The sequence below is a fragment of the Lissotriton helveticus genome, chromosome 2_1 (genome assembly GCF_964261635.1).
Source record: "Lissotriton helveticus chromosome 2_1, aLisHel1.1, whole genome shotgun sequence".
Classification (NCBI taxonomy): Eukaryota; Metazoa; Chordata; class Amphibia; order Caudata; family Salamandridae; genus Lissotriton; species Lissotriton helveticus.
This window is the reverse complement of record NC_136059.1, coordinates 82,626,638-82,646,718: the sequence shown is the minus strand read 5'-3', so window position 1 is coordinate 82,646,718 and position 20,081 is coordinate 82,626,638.

The following is a 20,081-nucleotide window of genomic DNA, read 5'->3' as shown; positions in this document are numbered from 1 at the left end:
AATATCAAGGTGTGATTGAAATATGTTTGTCTCCAATGAATAACCCTCTATTTACTTTGACTAAGCCTGATGGCTCGTACCGTTTGCTATTGGATTACCGCCATCTCAACTCTCATTGTCGTACATGCGCGGTCCAGAATACTTACAGTTCCGCTATTGTGGACAGTCTTGTGCGAAAAAGGTTTAAAACCACACTTGACATATCCAATGGCTTCTTTGCCTACAATCTGTCCTCTATTAGTAGTCAATGAACTGCTTTTACCAGTGGTGGCAAAAAACGCCAATTCCGACGTTTGGTTATGGGCTATAAAAACAGCCCTGGCGTCTTTGCCGCACGCATAGTCTCTCTCTTGGAGGGAGCTTGTTTGTATGTGGATGACATTTCCCTCACAGACGAAGTAATATGGCCGCATCTGTGTCGTGTTAACCGCATAATTTGCCGTTTTGCGGACTTCGGCTATAAATTCAACTTTGCAAAATCACACATTGCAGAGTACACGGTGTTGTTCCTGGGCTACGAGCTCAACAATGAAGGTCGAGATTTGGCACCTCACTTCTTGGAGAAAGGCCCTCAGCTATGCGCTTCTACAATGCTGAAAAAACGACAGTACGCCCGACTGTCTTTTCGGGCGTACTTACATTCCCGAATATGCTCAGCGTATTAAGCCTCTTTACGCTTTGGTACAACCTACTTTCTCCAAATCTTGCTGGCTGCCTGCTCATTCAGCCATCTTGCAATCGTTGCAGGCTGATCTTCTAGAATCTAAATTTTTGTTGACTCATGATAACCACACCAACCTGGTGATAAGAATCGTACCTGGTGCAGTGGGTTTCACGTACCTGACCTTTAATGAGGGTGATACAGTCCCTATCGCTTACAAGTCACACTTGTACACTTCAGCTGAGTTGCAGTTTTCAACTGTGGAAAAAGTTTTGACAGCACTGCAGATGGCGATTCTTAAAGAACGTGCACTGTCGTAGGGAAAGCGCATTTTGGTTGTTTCTCCGTATCCTGTCTTGGAGGCAGTGACGTAAGCCAGTGTACCAAATTCAAAAGCTTTGCACCCGAGGTGGATACAATGGGCCACGTCCCTGACATCTCCGCATGTCATGTTCATTCCTCTTTGCAGACTCATGAGTTTTTGCAGTATGAATTCGTTCATCCTGCTCCTCTGACCATGCGACCACTGGAGGATTCCATTGTATCAAATACACTGATGGTTCTGCGCAACGGGCTACTGGTTCCAGACACGCCTATTCCTCTGCCTGCGCAATAGTGGTTGGTACTATGGTGGATGGTGAATTCAAGTCTGATGTCGTGCATACACAGACATTAGGATACTGTACCGCCCAATTGGCAGAACTTCGTGCCCTGATGCTTGCATTGGAGTACGCGGATCTTAGTGTGACTTCTCTTGTCGTAAGTGACTCTTACTACTGTGTTCAATCATACAATGACATTCTATTCTTTTGGGCTCAGAATGACTTTTGTGACTCAAAAGGTCGAACAATAAAACATAAAATGATCTGGGTTCGAGTGGCAGAACTTGAAGAACTGCTCCTACTCGTGTTTGTAATTCATACTCTCGGTCACCAGCGTGTTGGAGTTCACGCTGTTGGCAACAGCGTGCACTTAATAATCTCCCTAGAAGGTCTCTGGGTGGGTGGACCCCATATGAGATGCTCTTTGGTATCAAAATGTTTGTTCCGTTCCTTGAAGGTCTAGACCAAGCGGCGTCTGTCGCTCCCTTTGACGTAGATGAACATTGTACTGTGTTCCAGAATCTACAAAAGACCGGTGACAGTCTTGCAAAGGAACACTTGCCCTCCATATCTGATGCTGCGTTGCAGATCGCGGTAGTTGGCTGGCTACCCCAAGTTGGTGAATTGGTCCGAGAAAAGGTGGCAAATAAGAAGTAGTTTGGTCCCTCATATTGTGCTCCAGTTCCTGTGCTTGGCGTGCAGGGTACAAGAAAAGTCATTTTATCTCCACTTCCTGGTCGTAAGGAAAACAGGTACATCTGAAACACTATGCCATAGGCAGGTATGAACCATTGGGTAGCGCGTATCTCCATGAGGTTTGGTCTATTCCCTTCACCTATAGGTGTCTGAGGGAGGGAAAAGAAGTTTACTTGAAAGGTGAAGATTGCACTTCCACCCCGATCACTCATTGGTCTGTAGGAATTTACAATTGCACGGTTTCTGTAATACAGACGCCCCAAATTTGGCCTGTATTTTAAAAGGTACACCTGTCCCGGTTATTACACCTACTTTCACGTTATTAGCAAACAGTAGTTATTTACTTTTAAGTAATGAAGATTGCTTTGGTATGCTGGCAGGGATTCCGTACATAGTACCTGTTTCCCAACGTGTTGTCTGTTGTAAGAATGTCCTGTTTCCTCCTCCTCATGGGAAGCTCGATATATCCAGCTGGCCTTCCATTCCGAACTTGAAAGCAGAATTCAACAAGATAATAATAATAATAATAAAGAGGTCTTATAGAGCGCGCGGCTACCCCCAACGGGAGTGTCCCAGCACTGAGATGAGTCGAATAAGGGCTCATTTGTCTCAAAAAGAAGTCGCCCTCACATCTGCGTGTGAAACATTCGTTCTTCACGTGGCTAACACTCGTACCAAGGTACATGCCTTATTAAATAATAATCTCCCCATGCATTTTGGGGCATTGATTCACACTATATTCAATTCCTCCTCAACCACGGGCTTGGCATAAGTTTTTAAAGTAGTAAGTTCTAGCCTTGTGACCTCATTCCAAACTATGGGGCACATTATGATGGCGGACGGACCTAAGTCCATCCGCCACCATAGAGTAGGAGGGAACCTCCGCATGGCCTGCGGAGGTCCCTCCAGTGCAATTAGGATGTGACCGCCACCCTGGCGGTCACATCCTCTATTTTTAACATTGCGGCGGTTGCGGCTTCAAGCTGAACCCGCAGCAATGTTAAAAATGCATGCATTGCATTTGTATGTAGAAAGTGGCAGGCACCGCGCGGTGCCTGCCGCTTTCTGCATACAAATGCAGGGGGGTACCATAGGTACCCCCATGTGCACCCCCTACACCCCCTTCACCTAGGGGGCCCGCAACCGGCCCCGCAGTGAAGTTACACATGCTTTTCCTCGGCGGAAAAGCCGCCGCGGAAAAGCATGTTTCAGAGCCCATCCTAATCTGGCTGACGGTGTCTGAGAGACACCGTCACCATATTAGTGCTTTTCCGCCGCGGTTGTGAGCCAACCGCGGCAGAAAAGCTGCGGACGGAAACCGGGACCCACCAGCCATCCTAATGTGGCGGTGGGTCTTTGGTGGGTCCGCAGAGGATTTTCCGCATCCTTCGGGCCGGCGGTGGCTTCCGCCGGCCCGGAGGATGCGGAAAATCCTCCATCCTAATGAGGCCCTATATTTGGTGTGATACCAGCATTTTTTCATTCTATTTTTTCCAGCCTCTTTGGTGGTTTCCAGTTAATTCTCGCCTTAGCTGCCAGTGTACTGCTGTTGATTTGCTTACTCCAAAATGGTTGCACATCCTGTGCCCCAAGACAATCTGCCCGGCTGCTCCAACTTTGTAACCGGATGCTTGAATACTATGGATCGCTGCCTCTGGCGACTCTGAGTGTGGCATATGGTTTATCTTTCCGGTTTTCGTATTTTTCATGTGTGCAGCCAGTTTTCCACTGCCTGGATTGCAGTTTTGAATGGGCTCTGGATTTGTGTCTCTGCAAGACGGTGTCTCCTAATCCGGATTATGATCTACTAATGAGCCCCTTAGTTGGTCATGAACTAGACTGTTCTGGAGTCTGGATTATGGCCTGCGCAGTGGCTCATGGGGTCCTATGCAATTGGAATATATGGACTGCTGCCAACGACTTCTTAGCACGCAGTAATCTCAAAGAACACCCGAGTTGTCCTCTGATGGTGCTAGAGGCTCCGGCTGTTGAGGTACATGTGTGTTCTTTTCCATTACAAAATTGGATGGCTGAAATGTTCACTGACGAAAACAATGACTTCTTATTGGAGGCGGTTGCAACGTACTGTGCCCATACGCTGTTGGATTGAAGTTACATTTTTTTTTCTGCTTCATAGACACGTAATGGACTGATTAATTTTTTTCCCTTCATTTTTTCTTTTCTCACTTCACAAGTTACATGTGTTTTGACACTTTACACCCCTGTTGTGTTTTACAATTTTTATGGTTCCTAATTTGGATTCTACTTCCACTTACCCAGTTTGGCGAAATTTTGAACTTGGTTCTGTCTCATTCGAACTTGAACTCTGTGTTCTTAAAATTGCCCGCGCTATTGTGCTTTCTCCGATCAAGGGAGGGTGCAGTGAGGGCTGTGCCTTGTTGCACGCATTGCTATGTTAGCATAGGCTTATTGTTATGTTATGTTATGTTATGCGTATTTAATAAGCGCACAGATGCTCCAGCGAAGGAGCGTCCTGGCGCCCGACAAGGCAGCAGCATAACACAACTAAAAAACACAGAACCGAAGAACCAGAGTACTAAGTGAACAAAAAAGTTTTAACAGCTCGGCGAAAAGAGAGCAAGTCCCTGAGGGCGCGAATCGCCGGGGGCAGGGAATTCCAAAGCACTGCAGCGCGGACTTGAAAAGAACGTCCGCCAGCCCTGCTGCGCTTAAAGCAGGGGACAACAGCCAATTCTAGGTCCGAGGATCTTAGGGACCGGGCAGGAACATAGCGAGCCAAGAGCTTGGAAAGGATCATAGCCGGAGATCCCTTAAGGATTTTATAGGCAACACAGAGGACCTTAAACCGGATCCGCTGTGCCACCGGAAGCCAATGCAGCGAACGCAGGGTGTTTGTAGTGGAACAAAATCTGGGTAATCTCACCACCGCTCTCGCTGCGGCATTCTGAATGCGCTGAAGGCGCCCAATTTCCGCTTGATTCAAGCCCACTAAAAGGGAACTAGCGTAATCCAGCCTGGAGATAATTGTAGCTTGAATCACGAGTTGCCTGGTGGTGGCATCAAAGAACTTAAGCACGGGACGGAGTCCACGCAGGATGCCAAAACAACAGGCCGCCGTGCGTTTGGTGTGGCAGACGAAGGCGAGAGATGGATCCAACCAGACCCCAAGGTTTTTGAGCTCAGAGACTGGAGTAGGTGTAAGGCCTAAGTCCGATGGCTACCATCTGTCTCCCCAGAGTTCCGTTTGTTTGCCAAAGATCATGACCTCGGTCTTACTAGCGTTCAGCTGGAGACAGTTGGACGTCATCCAGCCGGCGACCGCCCGAAGTCCTTGTTGGAATCTGGGGGCATCCACGTCGGCATCCCCGCTGATCGTAACCGCTAGCTGGGTGTCATCGGCGTATGACACCATGGTCATACCCCACTGCCTGACAACATCAGCCAGCGGTCTTACGTATAGATTAAATAACGTAGGGCTCAGCGAGGAGCCCTGGGGAACCCCCAGATCCAAAGGATGGAGTTTGGACTGATAAGGCGGGACGGCCACACTAAAAGAACGGTTGGCAAGGAAGGAACGGAACCACTGGAGAGCAAGGCCAGCAACGCCAGCTTCCTCCAGACGACGCAGAAGGATAGGGTGGGATACGGTGTCAAAGGCGGCGCTCAGATCTAATAGCACCAGCGCCGCCGTTTGACCCGCATCAAGCACGGAGCGTAGGTGCTCCACCATATACAGTAGAGCCGTCTCCGTGCTATGCCCAGCACGAAATCCATTCTGTGTCATGTCTAGGATATCAGCCTGAAGTAGATGGTCCGAGAGGACAGAGTTGACATGCGCCTCCGCAACTTTAGCAGGCCATGGGAGAAGTGAAATTGGACGGTAGTTCTCGGGCTTACTGCCATCCAAGTTAGGCTTCTTAAGAATAGGCCTAACCACGGCCTGTTTCCACTTCAGTGGAACTAGGCCAGATGTAAATGACGTGTTAATCAGTGAGCACACCGGCGAGATACCGTGCGCAGCTAGATCTTTAAACAGAGCCGGGCATAATGGATCAGCCGGAGACCCAGACTTCACCTGTTGAGCCAGTTTACTAAGACCTTCTGATGTTAGGCTCGGAAAAGAATGTAACACATCCGATACCAAAGGCTTAGGGGGTCTGTCAGCGAAAGGGGCGACCAAGGGAAAGGCTCGGTAAATGGCATTGACCTTTTCCAGAAAAAAATCCGCTAAGGTTTCACAGTGTTCCGTAGAGCTCTGGTAGGTCGCAGTCACCTTTTTGGCGGTAAGGTCTTTCAACACCTTAAAAATAGTTTTGGAGGGGTTCGTGCTAGTACGAAATTGCAGGACATAGAAGGCAGCGCGGGTTCTGCAAACTGCCCGATGGTAGAGTTTCACAGTGGCCAAATACAAAACTTTATTAACTTTATTAAAAGCTTAAACAACATTTTACCTTTTGACTGCTTTTGCACACGACACTACATATAAATGTTGTTGTAAGTTAGGCTGCGTGAAATGCTTCAGATGAGAATGGCTTGTTTTTAGCATCCCTAGATTTACATCATGACTCTAGTCTGCACAAAGTGTTCTAAAGCCTCCAAGATTATCATAACAAGGTAGCTGTTGTTCGGGCTGATCAGGTCACGTTTTAGCCATAACATACATGCAGCTATTATTATCATTATTTTTATTATTATGTAATTTTATAAAGCGCACAGCTGCCCCAGCAAAGGGGCGTTCCTGCGCTGCAGCCAACGTGATTCTGGAGCCTTTAATAATGAACTGTAAGCATGATTTCGGGCACTTGGAAGACTCCTGTTTTTCAGAGAGACAGAGAGATTTTGCAGATCCTGATGTGATACACTACTGCTGATCTTAGAGGTACGGGGTCCCCCAAACAAGTCTAAGAGACCATCTATATTTTATAAAACATAATTCTTATCTAGGGAGGGTGTTCCCCTTACCCCGTACGTTCCTGCGTGAGGTTTAAGATCTAGTGGGACGGGTCGGGTCTGCATCCTGATCACCAAAAGAGCCAGGATGGACGGGCGCTCCTTCAGCTTCTTAGTGGCCTAGTATTGGAATAAGCTCCCAAAGGGGCTTTGGCTGGAATCATCGGAGACAATATTCCGGAAAAAGCTCAAGACCTGGCTTTTCCCAGTGGGTATCTCCACTGTCTGACTTTTCTTTACTGTTTCTTATGCCTGGTACGAGCTCTATTCGCAGCGCGGGGACGCACTAGCTAGTGCAGTCATGCGCTTCATAAACTGGGTTTGATTGATTGATTGATACTAGGCACTATAAGACCAGTTTTCACCATCATTGTAATATGATTTCTCCTTTTGTGTTTTATGGAATTGTAACAATGCTGACGATATTATTTCTAGTCGTATGTCTGCTTATGCTAGCAAAAATACTGCATCTTAGAGCACGTCGTTAAAATTAATATTTTAACTTTACCCGTGCCTCTTTTTACTCCTGTTGTGGACTGGTATGAGAGTATAACGAAAGAGTGTTCTTTCTTCCAACCATTCCTGAGTATAAACTAAGTCGCATGTTCTGGGTTGTCTAATCATTGGTTCCTTTGCTATAGGACGAATAGCTAATGTGACACTGATGCTAACTGGTTAGGGTTTCTAGGCACTAAGGTGAGTTTTTTGGTACACCACAATTCACTTAGGTCCTGGGTCTCTGTGCACAGTTCTGTGAAGGAACAGAATCCCTGCGACACTGCAGTACAGCGCTTTCTCGCCAAAGGTGACACACTCATGGTCCTTGACCCCTTCCCTTGCTGTACTGTACACTCCAGTCATACATAACATGGAGATGAACACCTGCTCTGTTCCCCTGTTCTTGCCTGTAATCTGTCTATTTCCCTTTCCTCTTTCAATACCCCCTCCCACGGCCCCTGCTATCTGTCCCTTTCCTCTGAACCCTTCCTGTGCTTTGTATTCCCATGGTCCATGACCATTTGGTACTTTACAGGCCCTTACAAGTGTTCAAGAGATCACTCGAGGACTGATTAGATGGACACATGAACTGTGCCCTAAAATAATGCCCCTTCCCTCAGCTCAGACTCTCCCTCTTGCTGGGTAGAACTGCAACCCTGATATTGGCTCTTTTCTCCCTCGCGAGTCAACGACCTATCTGGAGGTATTTCTGGCATTCGATAACCAATACTTGAACTTGTGCCATCATAGCAAGGGCCACACGTCGCCGTAGTCTTTTCCTTCCCTCACAAGCTTTATCCCATTTTCTACAATTTCCTCCCCTAGCTAGATCACTCTTGGACACTGCATTGTGTTTGTTTTCTTCCTGTCCTCATTCTTTCTTTGTGGCACTGCCTAAACCTCCTCATACCCTTCCACTGGCAATTCAATCCAGAGCCTATAAAATAGGTATGCTTTCTGGAGAGCTGGTTTGGAAATACAAGTGGCAATTGATGGATAGCTCTTCTGAACCTGTAAATTTAGGGTAACTGGCTTGAGGTCGTGCAGTTTATTCACAAAATGCTTATGGTCCGTGTCATGTGGCAAATGGCTCTGTTGTGAAAAGTTTACAAAACCTGGAATGTAATCTGGAAGATCTGTGTAGCCTGATCCATAACTATGCTTTACTAAGTTAGAATCTGTTGGGTCTGTGTATGTTTGGTCAGGCCTGAGAGTGTTCAATTTTTCTATAGGAGGGAGAGCTTTCTATTGTAATGCCCAGGCCTTTTTATCTATATTCAATATGATAAACCTACTCTCTCCTACTCTTAGTAAATTAAGATGTAGCTGACAGGTTTAAAGTTTTAGACTCCACTCCATGTAACCTGGCCAGTGCACCCTCTGTCTGAGACTGTGAGATTGCTTTGTAAACTGAGGTCTAATCTTGTAACTTAGGATAGATATCCCATCTGAGAAGTGAACTTTAACCCTTTGGACAGCTCTGCTGTCTACTGACAAAACTTGCAGGTTCTGCATGATCTGAGGGATATCTCTGTCTCTCTCTCTCTCTCTTGGTCTGGGGTTGGGTAAGGGTTATTGGTAATATGCGATTTGCACCAGTGGAAATTGGTTCTGTTAACGAATATGAGCCTACGGTGCTATTTGGAGCTACACCGAGATTAGTGCCTACTGCATCAAGTGCGAAGAGTGCGATGGTACTCACAGAGATTTCACTGGTCATCCCCGCTCCACTCTGCTCATTGGCCATCCCTGCTCTGCTCATTTTCACATTTACACTTTTTCTTATTTACATATCATCAGCCTGCCACCTAGGGATGTGTTAGGGGGATTGCTGTACCACAACTCTGTCACAACATTCAATATATATTATTCATTGTCAAAGTGTTAAGTCTTGCGTTGCAATACAGGATACATCCGTACAGGGGCACTAGCCACAACATGAATATAAGTCAATCCATAGTCACACCTCCACCATTTCTTATGCTTCCGGGCGATCTCTCTATTTATTGGGAGGATTGGATCGACACTTTTGAGAATTATCTGTTAGCCGTGGAAGGCACCGATTTTTCTGCAATAAGAAAAAAACACTTTTTTAGATTCTCTGGGTAAGGAAGGCCAACACGTATTTAAATATCTAGAACAGGTTTGGGATAACTAAGGGAATGAGTTTGAAGATGTATACAAGGAGGTCAAAATATTACTCCAAACGAGATTTGCCATGACTATTTATATTGTAATGAGACGACATACGTTTTATACTCAACTCCAGTATCCAGCAGGGTCGGTAGATGATTTTGTGACCAGGGTACGTGAACTAGCTGCCAAGTGTCAATTCGGTTAAATGACGGAAGAGTTAATACATGATCAGTTATTTATACAATGCAGCAGCAAAAAAATACAAAAGCGATTGCGGGCGACCAGCAATCCTTCTTCAAAAGAAGCTATAAACATAGCTAAAGTTGTTGAAAAATCAGAAAGATGCATGAGGGAAATGCAGAGAAATGAAGGAGGTAATATACTAGCTTTTGGGATGGCAGAGGTAGAAGATGATTCTGATATGGTCAATATAGTGAGGAAGAAATTATCTGTCACCAATTTGAATAGCAGCAAAACTAGTGGTGAGAATGGGAGGCACATTGGCTTATCCTGTAAAGGGCTCATCTCAATGCGCTACAGATGCAGAAGCACATATCCTTTGGGAAATTCAAAAAATTGCTTTGCAATAGGCAAAGAAGGCTTGTCGCAAATGCGGAAAGAAAGGGCACTTCACACAAATGTGTCAAGCTGATATCAAGAAGATTGCTTCTGTTGAGGGTGACGAATCGGAACACGGAGTACTGTCATAGGCAAAGAACCTGAGTAAGGGATGATCAAAGACTAGAAGTTAAAAACATGCCCCAAGGCTGACTGTAAAATAATGGTGAAGTGCTATACTTGATGGAGAATCTGGGTCATTCAACACCATAATACTCAAACAACTGTATGACATGGTGTGGCTGAATGGGTTGTTGCAAACCACTAGTGTAGTATTAAAAGGTCATCAAGGAGCGAACATTGATGTAGTAAGATACATTATAGCGGTCATCAAGTTTGGGGGCAGGATAACCAAAGGGTAGGTATTTGAGGCAGCTGAGGGCTACATATCCTTGGGTGGACAAACCAGTATGACTTGCATATAGTGGTCAACCCTAGAGCAGACAACCAAGTGATGGTAGTGGACAACAAAGACTTAGACAAGATTTTAAAATAACATAAAGTATTTGAGAACAGTTTGGGGGTCACAAATCAGTACATGCATGAAATTTAAGTCAAGGAAAACGCAGTGCCAAAGATGCACATGGCAAGGAAAGTAAATGTCGCAGTGAGGCATAAAGTGAGTAGATACTGGAGGAGATGATCAAGGAGGATGTGATAGAGGCTGTGGAGGCCATCGAATGACTTTCACCTGTAGTCAGTCAAGAGCAGAGCCTACTGCATGCTAAGAAATCGGATGATTCTTTGAGGTTCTGAGTAGGCTTACATAGTCTTAATGAAAATGTAGTGATGGAGTCGTTTCCACTTCTGAATATCAATGAACTTATCTTGAAGTTGTCAGGGGAGGAATACTTTTCAAAAGTAGTCTTGAGAAGTGTGTATTACAAGGCAAACTTCCCTCAGATTCCAGGCACATTACTACATTCACAACATCAGAAGTCACTTTTCAATTTAAGAGGTTGCCTTTTGGCCTATGTTGTACGGCAAGTATTTCCAACAACTAATTTTGAATTTGTTGTCTGGAGCCTCAAATGTTGTGTTTTTTCAAAATTACATTTTGGTGTTTGAGGAAAGTGTTAATATACATAACAGGGTACTGGGGGAGATGTTGTCTCTGGTTGGTAAGGCAGGGCTAACATTACAAAGGAAAAAGCGTATGTTTTTATTTCAGGAGGTGCAGTACTTGGGTTATTTGATAATCAGAGAAGGAGTGAAACCTAAAATTAATCTTGTGAGTGCGATAGTGACTGCAGAAGCACCCAATGACAAGGAAGAATTAAGATCTTTCATGAGCTTGATAGAGGATTACTCTAAGTTTGTCCATGACTTCACCCACAAGACAGAAATGTCAAAAGTCTTGTGGCGGAAAGGGAGAAAATCTACTTGGGATGAGGAACTGCTTTCACACTAATCAAGAATGACATTGCCAATGCAGAAGTCCTTGTGCCATTCCAGACCGGCTTGAAAACTATTATCACGGTTGGTACTGTCGCAGTTGGTAAAGGTGTAGTGCTGTCGCAGGTGCATGGGCAAATTCAGTTTAATTCAGGACATTTGTAAAGCACACAGCTACCTCCATGAAGGAGAAGGGGCTAGGAGTATTTATTCCATGATAGAGAGGGAGACATTGGCTGCGGCTTGGGCTACATCATACTTTTGCACCTTTATCTAGGGAAGTAAAATAGTCTTAAGGATGGATCACAAGCCTTTACTCAAGGTTCTGGGTCTAGAGGGGACAAAACATTGCTCTGGCAGGTTGTCCACATTGGCAGTACGGTTTCAGGACTTTGATTGGAGCGTGCAATGCATCCCAAGATGGAAGAACAAAGTGGCAGATTGTTTGTCAAGGCTACCAGATAAAGTGGCATAAAAATATGACTCATACAAAGAGGTGGTGGTTAGTGTGATGAAAGCCATGGAGGGGTTGGAGAGTGGTGTCTCCAAGACAGTCTGGATGGAGGCTATGAAGAATAGTTGATTTGGTCAGAGGAGGTGTGAGGTGGGAGAGCGCTTTGCCTGAGGCAGTCAGAGTTATTTTTTGCAAGGGCAGGGCATTGTTATGAGAGGTAGTAAATTTGTTCCCCCGAATTGGTATGACCAAAGTTGGTGCATTTAGCAGATGAGGGTCATCTGGGTTGACTTTCATGCATAAGAGGTTGAGAGAAAAGATGAAGTCTTCCGAAGGGAAAGTATTTTACTTACTGACAATGGCACCCAGATCCCTTCCTTGGAAATTAAGTAATCTCTGGATAATCTGGGTGTTAAGCATGTGTACGTCCTTGTATAATCCCCAAACTAATAGTTTGGTTGAAAAAGGCAACAGGTTGGTGAAGGGAACTATGGAAATGGCATATAGTGCAGGATTGCCAATTCAGGATGCCATTAAAGATATATTGTGGACTCATCGCACCGCAGTAAATGCTAGCACTAGTAAAACTCCTTTTAAAATGATGCAGGGGAAACAGCCTGGTACAAAGTTGGTTCTCTCTTGGATGCGGGTGGTTGGTAGCGACAAGGTGGCTGGGAGGGTGTCACAAGTCAAACCCCGCAGGATCCTTAATAAGGGCGATTGGGTGAAAGTGAAACCTGGAGGTTTTAGTAGAGGCTTGTCAGTATTTCATTCAATCAATCAATCAATCAATCAGTACTCTTGTAAAGTGTGCTACATACCGGTGAGTGTCTCAAGGTGCTGGTGGTGGGAGGGGGCACTGGGAGGGCAGGCGCTGCTACTGATTGAAGAGCCAGGTCTTGAGGAGTCTTTTGAAGGTCAGTAGGTCTTGGGTCTGCCGTAGGTTGGTAGGGGGGGTGTTCCAGGTCTTGGCTGCGAGGTGGGAGAAGGATCTGCTACCGGCGGTCGTTCTACGGATGCGGGGGACTGTGGCGAAGGCGAGGCCGGTGGAGCGGAGCTGGCGTGTGGGGGTGTAGAAGCTGAGTCATCTGTTGAGGTATGCTGTGTTGTGGAGAGCTTTGTGTGCATGGATGAGGAGCTTGAAGGTTATCCTCTTGTTGATGGGGAGCCAGTGCAGGTCTCTTAGGTGAGGGGAGATGTGGCTGCGGCGGGGGTAGTCGAGGATCAGACGTGCCGAGGCGTTCTGGATGCGTTGCAGTTGTCTCAGGAGCTTGGCTGAGGTTCCTTCGTAGAGGGCGTTTCCATAATCCAGCCTGCTGGTGACGAGGGTCTGTGTGACTGTTCTTCTAGTTTCAGTGGGGATCCACTTGAAGATCCTGCAGAGCATTCGGAGGGTGTTGAAGCAGGAAGAGGAGATGGCGTTGACCTGCTTGGTCATGGAGAGGGTGGAGTCGAGGATGACCCCCAGGTTGCGTGCGTGGTCGGTGGGTGTCGGGGCTGTTCCTAGGGTTATTGGCCACCAGGAGTCGTCCCACGCTGAAGGGGTGGAGCCGAGGATGAGGACCTCCATCTTGTACGAGTTCAGCTTCAGTTGGCTGTTCCTCATCCATTCGTCGATGGCCTTCATTCCTTCATGGAGGTTGGTTTTGGCGGTGTGAGGGTCTTTGATGAGGGAGAGGATCAGTTGGGTGTCGTCGGCGTAGGAGATGATGTTGAGGTCGTGTTGTCGGGCAACGTGGGCGAGGGGTGCCATGTAGATGTTGAACAGCGTCGGGCTGAGGGAAGAGCCCTGGGGTACGCTGCAGATGATCTCGGTAGCTTCGGAGCGGAAGGGGGAGGCGGACGCTCTGAGTTCTGCCGGAGAGGAAGGATGTGGTCCAGTCCAGGGCCTTCTCTTGGATCCCGGCATCGTGTAGGCTTGTTTGTAGTGTGCGGTGGCAGACCGTGTTGAAGGGGGCTGACAGGTCCAGGAGGATGAGGGCTGCTGTTTCTCCATTGTCAAGTAGGGTCCTGATGTCGTCGGTGGCGGCAATGAGGGTGGTTTCGGTGCGGTGGTTGCTGCGGAATATGGACTGGGACGGGTCCAGGATACTGTTTTACTCGAGGTAGCAGGTCAGTTGTTTGTTAACGATTTTCTCAGTGACCTTCGCCGGGAACGGGAGCAGGGAGATGGGTCGGAAGTTCTTGAGGTCCTTGGGGCCGCCTTGGGCTTCTTGAGTAAGGCAGTGATCTCGGCGTGCTTCCAGTTTTCAGGGAAGGTTGCTGTCTCAAAGGAGATGTTGATTATTTTCCGGAGATGGGGTGCAATGACTGTGCAGGCTTTGTTGAAGATGTGGTGAGGGCATGGGTCTAATGGAGATCCGGAGTGGATGGTGTTCATGATCTCGCTGGTGTCCTTGTCGTTGATGCTGGTCCAGAAGAGCAGGCGGTTGCTACAGGTGGTGGTCGTGGGGGCGGTAGTTGTCGGTGCAGCCGTGGCATAGAAGGTGTAGTGGATGTTGGTGATCTTGCGGTGGAAGAAGGTGGCCAGCGAGTCGCACAGATCTTGCGAGGGCGGGATGTCATTGATGTTAGAGCTGGGGTTGGAGAGTTCCTTCACGATGTTGAAGAGCTCTTTGCTGTTGTGTGCGTTGTTATCTAGGCGGTGTTTGAATCAGGCCCTCTTGGTGGCTCTGATGAGTTGGTGGTGTCTGTGGGTGGCGTTCTTGTGGGCTGCGTAGCTGTACGGTGTTTGTTCGCGGAGCCAGTTCTTCTCCAGTTTTCGGCATGTTCGTTTGGAGGCCTGGAGGTCTTCGGTGAACCAGGTGGCTTTTTTGCTGGTGTGGCTGTTGGAGGGTGACTTGAGTGGGGCGAGGGTGTTGGTGCAGTTGTTGATCCATTGTCTGAAGTTGCGGGCGGCGGTGTTGGGGTCGGTGGAGTCGGCGGGTGGGCTCTGGGCGAGGGTGGTTGTTAGCTGGTCTTCGGTAATTTTGCTCCCGCAGCTTTGAGGCATCTGTTGGGTGCGGTGGTGCGTGGTGGACTTCCTGAAGGTGAATTGGATGCAGTGGTGGTCGGTCAAGTGGGGTTCGGTGGTGTGGTTGAAGGAGACGTGGGGGGTTGCGGTGAAGATGGGGTCGAGCCTGTGGCCGGCAACATGGGCGGGTGTTGTCACGAGCTGTCTGAGGCCAAGGTTGGTGAGGTTGTCAATCAGGGTGGTGGTGTTGGTGTTGTTGTTGTTCTCGGCGTGGCAGTTCAGGTCCCTGAGGAGGATGTAGTCCGTGGAGGCGAGAGCGTGTGTGCTGATGAAGTCGGCAATGGAGTCGCTGAACTGTGGTCAGGGTCCAGGGGGTCTGTAGACAAGGGTTCTTCTGAGGGTGATGTTAGGATCAGTGTGGATCTGGAAGTGCAGGTGTTCACCGGTCCTGAGGGTGTCGTTGGTGTTGGTCGAGACTCTGACGATGTTCCTGTGGACAATGGCGATTTCTACGCCGTTGGTACGGTCCCTGCGGGTGATTTTGTAGCCATCCGGGATGGCTATGGTGATGTCGGGCCTGAGGAAGGGTTTAGCCAGGTCTCCGTCAGGAAGGCGACGTCTGGGGAGGTAGAGTCGAGAAGGTCCCAGAGTTCGATGGCGTATTTGCGGGTGGAGCGGGTGTTGAGGAGGATGCATCTGAAGTAGTCGGGTTCTTCGGATGGCGGCTTGGAGGTCCGTGTGCTGGTAAAACTGCAGATCCGGCAGGTGAAGGGTCCTTGGGTGCGCTTCGGGGTGGCTTGGTAGCAGGTGTGTTCTCATCCGGAGTTGAGTGCATGGAGGTTGCTGGCGTCATAGCGGATTACGGTGTTGTGGTGTTCGCGGGGGGCAGGCGTTCTGGCACTCTGCACGGTCCAGGAGCGGACGGGCGTAGACGGGCTTGCCTTAGGCGCAGCCGCACCGTGGCCGCCATAAATGGGAGGTGGGAGGGAGGAGCAGCTGGGAGGTGGGAGCGGGAAGGCCAATGGGAGATGAGTGGGGTGGGGCCGCAGGGGATGCAGCGGCGGGAACCAGGAATGTGTAGAAGCGGCGAGGTGAAAATAGAAGGCAAACGGGGGAGACAAAAGAAGAATGCTACAAGCTTAGGGCAGCAGAAACAAAAACTGGGCACAAGAGAAACACGGCAATTAACACAGGTACAATTATCACAGGGACAATTATCACAGTTGACAAAAAAAAGAGCAGAGCCTACTGCATGCTAATTACTCTGGCCACTGCGGCAGCAGCAGGGCTGGGGGCACTGGCGCAGACAGGTGGAGCTGCGCGGTATGAGGAGCGACCTGCCTGGAGGCAGGGTTACGGGTAACTGTCTGTTTAAGGTGTTGGAGGTGGAAAGTAATTGGGTCAGGCAGGAGAATGGACAAATGTGGAACCTGAGAAGGGTTGTGTTACAGCAGGAGGGTGGTACTTTGAACTTATCCCCTGGAGTGGAACACAAATGCTGTGGATGAATACTTATGAATATTTGTGAGTTTCAGAGAGGTAAGGATATCAGTTCATTGGTTTGAGTGGGTTTGGTGATGTGGGTCTGTAGGTTGCAAGGACAGTAAGGTCACGGAGACCATCTGGTTATGTGGGGGATTATCTCTGTGGGTGATCCTTACCGTCAGAAGTGTTGGAAGTTTTAGGGATTTTTGTCATGGAGGTGCAATTGTTATGCCGTGTGCCTGTATTGTTGGGTTTATTTGTTGGTGTTTGTAGTCTCTGTTGCGTCATTTTGTGTGTGAATAGTGTTAATGTTGGGGTTGGTGTCAGTCCTTGTGGTTGATAAAATGGGTATATAAATGTTATGTGTCTTAGTGTTGTTCCGTGAAGGGGAGGGGATGTGGTATAGTGTGTAGCTAGTATAATCTTCTGAGCTCTGCGTAGCTCAGCCCCTGGGCTGATAGAATGTTTGCCATGTGGAGTCCACAATGACATCATTGGCATTCTGGCTGGTTTGAAATGTGCCATGGGAGTGGTTGACTGTGTCAGGTTTGGGATGGTGCATAGGGGTTGACTCCTGACGGAATAAAAGATCTTGGTCAATAACCCTAGAGTGTCCAGTGAACTTACTACGGTTTAACTATTAAAATGCTAGATATTATCAAACTAATCATTTACAAATAACATTCATTAACATCCAACAGGACACATTAAACTAAAATCTCCCATACAACCAAGACAGTATACACATGCCAAATAATTGGCCATCTTCTTGCTGAAGCCAGTTGTTTGGAAAGCCATTCACAGAATGCCATAAAAGCTAGGAGGGGGGCTAAGTCTTCCAATAATAGGCAGAGTGGAGCTGCAGGGGCTCTAAGAAGGGGTGAAAACACAACAAAGCCTTGTTAACAAGTAGATGGTCTTTTAAAGACCTGTGAAGTACTCAGGTGCGGCTGTGTGTGTGCCCGGGAAGCTGTCTCAGCCCGGGCTGACACACACGACGTGTGAGGTTAGAGGGGGTATTTGAAACCCTTTGAGCCCAAGGGGTGTTGCGCTCCTGACCAGGGCCACAGGAATTATGCAATTCTGTGTCTGTGGTGTTTTCTGCATAATTATGGGTTCATCACATTTGCTACATATTCCATCATCTGCTAGATAATTTGTAATTTGTTCTAACTCAATTGGGTCAAAAGTTACTAAAATGTGGAATGTGTTCCTGCGCAGTGTAAAGGTCTTTGAAAAAGTTGACTGGTCATCTTTTAGTTGCTTATTGCTACATTTGGCTGTTAACTGGTGCTAATGAGGTGAAATATTGGCCCAGACAGTGTTTCCATGAGTAAAAATGAAATAATACTGAAGCAATATAATTACAAAATGTGCTACATTATGCTGCAAAATTTGCCTTTACTTGCCACATCATTTAGTAAACCATGCTGCATAATTTGGGCCTCCTCTAATTTTTCAGGCCCTGATTATAACACACATTGCACAATAAAAAAAATCAATTAAATATGTAAATAGTCCAAATAAAGAAAAAACCCTTTGTTTCATACAAATCAAACTTCATGATTCCCATATTTGTAGTTTAATATAAAGGGAATTCCTATTATTTTCTTTCACGAGAAAGCCTCAAGCAATTGTTGTTTCAATTTGTTCCAGGAAAGATGGTTTGGAAGATGTGATGTGTCTGGAACATGGAATGAAACCAGGGAAGAGGTTTGTCCTTTGTGGTTTGCTAAGAACAATATATTTGAAACATAAAGGGAGAGCAAAGGTTTTGGCTTTGCAAAAATGGGTTCAAGGTTTAGACACTGATTAAAAGAAGCTAAGTTATTTATATTCAGGAAAATGAGAACTGGAAATAATAATCATAGGAGACAGTCAGAGCTAACCACATTCTCTCATCACTGAAGAAAATGTTCTGAGCTCAGTGGTACGCCAATGCTTCTTGAAATACCGAATGACTTTAATTCACAATTTCGACTTAGGTGAGCAAAATTGCCATCTACTGCTACGAATTACAGATCCTAGGGCCAGATCGCAAATGGGTTTAGTGCTCCCAAACCCTCTGCTTTCCTAAATCAGGGGGGTTGTAAATGCTAAAATCTTTTATTCAAATATCTAAGCCCTTTTAAGACTCGGAAAAGGGTTTCTGAAACATTAAATGGGTTTAGGAAACAATACCGAATCAGTATTTGGAAAAGCAGCGTGAATGGGTTAGCACTATGTGAACGTTTTTTTGGGAATAGGCAGTGGTCCATGTGACTACTGCTTACTCCTAAAAATGTTTGTGAAAATGTTATTTGTATTTTATTTTTAAACACAACCCGTTTTCCTTTAAGGAAACATAGCTGCATTCAGAAAAAAATATTGCTTTATTTAAAAGTAATAACAGACATGCTGGTGGTCTGCTGACTCCAACAGGCACCATTTTTGTGATGATAGCAAATCTTAGTCGGAATTTGCAACCTACCTCATTAATATGCATGAGGTTGGTCGGATACTGACCCACTATGATTCGGATTTTAAGAACCTAATTATTAGAATACAGGTCTGTTCTTAAAAATCTTTACTGGTTGCAAATATTAGTACATAAGGCCCTTAATGCCTAGAATCAGGATATGTTGACAGGCCTACAACTGCTTTCTTTGTGAATCTGCAGTTCATCCATAAAAGAAGAATTCATTTTGAAAAGAGAATATACCATAATATATTAGTTCACCATTTCACTTGCTACCTATTTTTAATTGTTCATCAGTGGTGTTTTTCAAAGTGTCAAAAAAAGTAACAATTGAGCCCTGACGTATGCCCGTGCTACTAGGGTTCACAACTAGAGTACACATCTAAATAGTGCAATGGGAAGCCCAATTTTTGGCGGCTACTCCCAGGTAGATTTACCTGGCGCCGAAAAGATACTACGACCTTTGCGAAAAAGATGAAAAGATGTTTCTTTTATCTCACTTCCGCGTTGCACCTACAGAAGTGACTCTTACAGGGATAAGATAAAAGCATCTTGCTCCAGACCCCCAAATCCTTTACACAAACAACCTTTGGTATTTTATTTTATAATAATTAGTATCTATCAAGTGCTGTTCTGCAAATCTTGTGAGAACTACCATCATAATATTGGGTACTTCAACAATTACAAATGTTGTTACAGTAAGTAAAAGATAATCAATTAATCAATCAAATTTCTTGTAAAGCGCGACTACTCACTTTGGGGGGTGGTTCAGTTGAAGAGCCAGGTCTTGATGTCCTTCCTGAATTGCGGCAGTGATGGTGATTGCCTGAGGTGCAGAGGCAAGGAGTTCCAGGTCTTCGCATCGAGGTAGGAGAAGGATCTTCCTCCAGCCGAGGGTCTTGCAGATCCGTAGGATGGTGACCAGGGCCTATTGGGCAGAGCAAAGATGTCTGGTGGGAGTGTAGAAGGTGAGGTGGTGGTTGAGGTATGCAGGTCCAGCGTTGTGCAGGGATTTGTAGGTGTGCATGAAGATAGACCACAAAGTTTCAATTCGATTGCAATAATGTTACGTGGAGATGCATAAAATAAGCTGTTGAGTGTGAAAAGACTATATTAACAATGATTGGAACTATATAGCATATTTAATATTGCAAACACTTAGATAGTGCTGTATGTGTTAATAGAGAGCAGTA